The sequence below is a fragment of the Vanacampus margaritifer genome, chromosome 3 (genome assembly GCF_051991255.1).
Source record: "Vanacampus margaritifer isolate UIUO_Vmar chromosome 3, RoL_Vmar_1.0, whole genome shotgun sequence".
NCBI lineage: Eukaryota > Metazoa > Chordata > Actinopteri > Syngnathiformes > Syngnathidae > Vanacampus > Vanacampus margaritifer.
The window spans coordinates 22,960,357-22,965,559 of NC_135434.1; positions in this window are offsets into that span (position 1 = coordinate 22,960,357).

The window sequence follows — 5,203 nt, forward strand, 5'->3', positions numbered from 1 at the left end:
CCTGAAGACATAGCTGTCACAGACCAAGTTGACCAGGTGACTAGATTTCTTTTTGAATGTTGATGTTGAAATACATTTTTCAGAAGCAAGACGTTGGCACAATATATAAAAAAATATCTTGTCGCACGAATGGCTCATGCAATATGTGTATTGCAAAGACATGCAACAAATGAATATTGTATTGTATACTTTAGTCTGACTTTGACCAATCAGAGACTACCTGAATTGCGCATCGCCATACGAGAGAACCGTATCGAGGGGCATTACTAACAAAAAATAACTTAATTGGATAAGATTAGATCACAATGAGCATGCTTATTTTTCCGCATTAACATGCATTTCTTTCTTTGGATTATAAAGATCTCTTTATCTTTATCTCTATCTTTATTTTCTATATCTATCTGTCTCGCTCTGTCCATCTCGCTATGTCTGTCTGTCTGTCTCGCTATGTATACAGTATATATATCTATATGTATGTGTATATATATGTATATGGATAGATCTTTTTTTTTAGGTATGTGTTAAATGCTTAAATAATCTCCATCACTGTATAAAACACCCATGTCGCATGTTTTGTCAATACTGTGCAGCCCTCGCAAGATACACAGTCCTCACAATGTCGTAGTTGTGAATAACTGACACTCTGAGGACAGTGTATTTATACACTGTGAGTGTAAAATAAGTTTTCAGGGCTTGGAGTTACACATACAGTCCTCACAATTCATACTCTGGTCAGGTATGGATTCTCTGAGGACTGTGTATTTTCTTGTTTTTGTTTCATTGTGAAAAATAGACGTCACCAATTTACACAAACCTGTAGTGCAGAAGGATTTATTTATTTATTTTTGTAATGGCAAATAAAATGAGTTTGCATTCACAATACTTTAACCTATTCATTGTTCTGTATGTACTGTAACTGTGTACATGCACAGGTACAGTCTTGTGTATTACTAAGAATTGAATTTTATATGTATTTTTTTCTTCATGTGTACCAGGTTTGAACTGACGCACAACCTGAAGACATAGCTGAAGACGTAGCTGTCACAGACAAAGTTGACCAGGTGACGAGATTTCTTTTTGAATATTGATGTTGAAATCAGTTTTCAGAAGCAAGACGTTAGGAGTGAAGAGTGTAGAGTAGATGCTAGGGCTAAACTATATAACTAACAAATATAATCACAACAATTGTTTATGCAATGTGTATTGCCAAGACGTTAAAAATACTGTATCCAACAATACGCTTGTATGGGACTAAAATTTCTACAAGTCAACATTAAAAATATCTCAAATTGAAGATTTGTTGGCAGTTTGGTGATTTAGATTATGCACTGTAGTGATCTTTTTTTCCCATTAATTTATTTATGGTGGATTTTAGAGGTGAACTCGCTATAATTTTTTTATTTTTTTTTAAACAGAAGTGTAAACATCAGGTAGTTTATTCACTTGTATCAAGCTTGGATAAATGTGCTTTATGTTTTGGACCTTTCGCTGCACTAGAATGGACTGGCATGATGGGTATTTTATCTTGTGTGTTATTTGTATCTGCAATGGATCTTTGTTTCACGCAACCAGGATTAATAGTGCAGGCATTTTCATTGAATGAATATAATTTAGTCAAGAGGATAAATTATGACCCATGTTTATACCGCTGTCTTTAGTTGCAAGCAGCTAAATGTTGAGCAATTGTCTCAATCTTAACGACTGTCTGACTCAGTAAAATAGAAAACGTCTACTGTAACTGAAGGACTGTATCACACAAGACCCGTTTTAGGGGCAATGCCATAGATTAAGCATATTAACTATCCCTCTTGTTAAATGCTTCATCTCATCTTTCGAATAAATGTGGTGACTAGATTTATAATAATCTTTAGTACATTATATGCACAAACTTAAGGTTCTAAATGCTTTTCTAGTTTGCTCCAGCATCTGGCACATATCCCGTTGATTGCAAAAAAAAAAAAAATGCAAAACTGCTTGATGATGAAGACCACCTATCTTTGGTAAATGAACTTTAGCACATTAGCCCATCAATGGCGGGAGCTACTTCTGCCGCGAGCGCTCGACACTTGTCTCAAGCTTCTACTTCGAGTGTAACATCACTAAGTAACAGCGAAGTAAAGCTAGTAAATATTTATGACCACCCGCCAAAAGGAACTTTAACCCGCATCCGGCAGGTGTCAATTTTAGAGCCGCTGTATATATGCACATGTATGTGTGCGTCTACTGTATATATGGATATCATTGCTGTCCTGTGAAAAACACGTTTCCATTTTTAGGTCGCGGGCTGCTCTCCGGTAGCGATCCTTCTTGGCGGCACGGCTTGTATCACGGTGCGCTTTATAGTCTGGAAAATATGGTGGAAGTGTTTTTCACAGGACAGCGACAATATGTATATGTATGTCTGTATGTATGTAATAATTGTTTTTGTTTAAAAAATTAGGTTGCTGATGTATCCAGTTCAAGTGAGGATTCATCAGCAGAGGAATATGTTCCAGATTCTCACAGTACTTCGGACACTTCCTACATTGAACCTGTTTCAGAAATTCTGAAATCCGAAGGTATTCCAGTAATGAGCTATTAGAAAACTGCTCATCTTTAAGATGAGAGGTAGTCATGTTTTAAAGAATAAAATGTTCAATGTTCACTGACTCTTTTGCATCTGGTTTCATGTCTAACTTATCCATTACAAAGATGTGCTTGACCTAGATAACCTGTTCACATAAGAAGCATTGTTTTATTAACATACCAGTTTCAGTCTGTCCTAAAGTTGTAACATGGTGCTCAAGGATCAGGTATGACTTTGCATTTCACAGTATTGTTATGCACAACAATGCGACCTTATATCAGGTAAGTCATTACACATCAATGTCATTTCAGTTTGTGTAACGCCAGAATGCCAGAACTTTCAAGTCACTTCAGTGACATGGTTGCTGTGTGTTGTGTAAACTTTGTCCTTGTAATGTGAGTTGGTCCTCATAATTACCATTTTTGCCATGGGCGTGGCTTATTTAGCTCATTATCTATGTCCTCATAATTACTGTTTTTTCAGGTTTTTCTTTTTTTTGTGCGTTGAGTTTTTTCAAGTTTTGAAGTGAAATTTCCCTGGACGACCCCAAAAAAAAATTTGGGGTGCAAGTCCCATCTCTCTGGCATTAGCGGAAAGGGGTGTCCCCGTAATACACAATTAAACAGGTTTGGAAAAAATGTCCTCATAATACACAGAGGCAAACCTGCGTGTGTGTGTGTGTGTGTGTATAGCTATTAATTATTAATCCAATTCGCATTTTTTCTTTGTAAAAATACATTTTCTTGTATGGAACTTTCTTAGTGTCATGATTTTTATTTGTATATATATCGTACGCTGTATTAATAGTATAAAGGAAAGACATTGCATGTTAATGACTGTATTATGACTGATGTGATCAGTCATCTGTCAAAAATTGGAGCGTCCTGGGATTACAATGTGGGAGCAGAGCGTACAGTACAGGATGAAGTCGTCAGGGCGGGTACAGAGAATCTCAAGTCAACTAGACTAGAAAGTGATGTTTGTTATTTGAACTGCAGGAGCGCCACACTGCACTCTACCTCCTGTGCCATTTGATTTATTATATTTTGAGCGGGGGTTACGGAAAAAATGCGAAGGACTTGTTAAGGGCAAAGGTAAGGGAAGGCAAGGCTTATGTTATAGTATTGCTATTCATAAATTTGCTTAACTGATTTTTAACCTAGATTTCACAAGATCAATATTTCCTTATTTGATTTTTATTTAAAAAATATATAGTAAAGTTTGTTGTATTGGTAATTTTGTTGTGTGTCGTGTAATTGTATATTTCTGAAATTGTTTTATTGAGAAGTCAGTTCTACTGCTTCTTGAACAATTTAGTCAACACATTTTGCAAGAGAAAAATTCTTGTGCTACAGAAAAAAAAAATCAAGAAGATCATTTCAAAATATATCAATGAATTCAAACTGATAAAAATGTTTTGAAATCATTTGTATTTTTCAGCTATTGTGCCATTTTTTTCTGAGCCATAACCACAAGGTGGAGATGAGCAAGCTTCATGTACATGGTTGTTATCATTTATTCATAGAGTCCTGATTCTGTCATGCCTATGAGTCAGTCAAGTGAAAGAAGGTCAGTGTGTGGAGCGCTTTTAGCATGCACAGTGGAAAATGGTCTTGTGTCAAATATGATGCTCAAAAATATACAGCATTATGTCTGCGTGTCGTGCCTGGAACACATGTCTCCTTTTTTTTCACACTTTGCCAGAGTTCAACTGTCTCCTCAAAGAGGTCATCCTTAGGGAGCAAAGCTTCTCTTAAGAGTACCAGTACTGTTTAATTATTTAGGGAGACTGGTAGTAAATGACTATTTGTTCTGCTCATGATGTTCTTATGAGAGCTACTGTGTTAATAACATAAAATACAAAATGGGTTGTGTTATCTTACCAGTCCCAAAATTGACTTGTTAAAATTGTGATAAGTATCAAATTAAAATACATTATGTTCTGGAGTTTGCTTTTCAGAATAGAGCTGCACTGCATCGTATTAAGAGCTGTTGCCCCAATAATTACTTTTTCCCCCCAATATATCACTTACCACCTCAAAATTATCTTTATATAAAATGTTTTTATTATTTCATACTCTATATCACAAAATTGAACAGTATTTTCTTTAGAATGAAAGAATGTTTGACATTGTTTTGTGCTGTCAAACGATTACATTTTTTAAGCTAATTAATTTCCCAATTTACCATAATTAATCACGATTAATCAAATTTTTCTACTTCTGCATCTACTTTTTTCTTCAAACCTTGTAACAGATATTTATTTCAGTAACATCTTGGAATTCATGTAAAATAGAAAGTAGGCCCTATATTTAGAATCAAAGACTGTTCTAATAACTTTCTTTGATCCTTGAATAGAATACAGTACTTCACCTGTAAAATACAACTGTTAAAACAAAACCATCAAAATGGACTCAAACAATTATCAGAACTTCTCGCTTCCAGGTTTAGTTCTGCTCACGAGCATCACACTTCAGCAACATTGGTTTGCAAGGCCCCGTGGAGATAACTTGAGCAGGGTATTTTGCTCTGAGATGATGTGCCAAAGGCGTACAACTAATATGCTATTTGAATTTGGCTCTGCAAAGTGCACAAATTACTTTAGAGTTCCCCAACAAGCATCAAGCAAGTAAATCA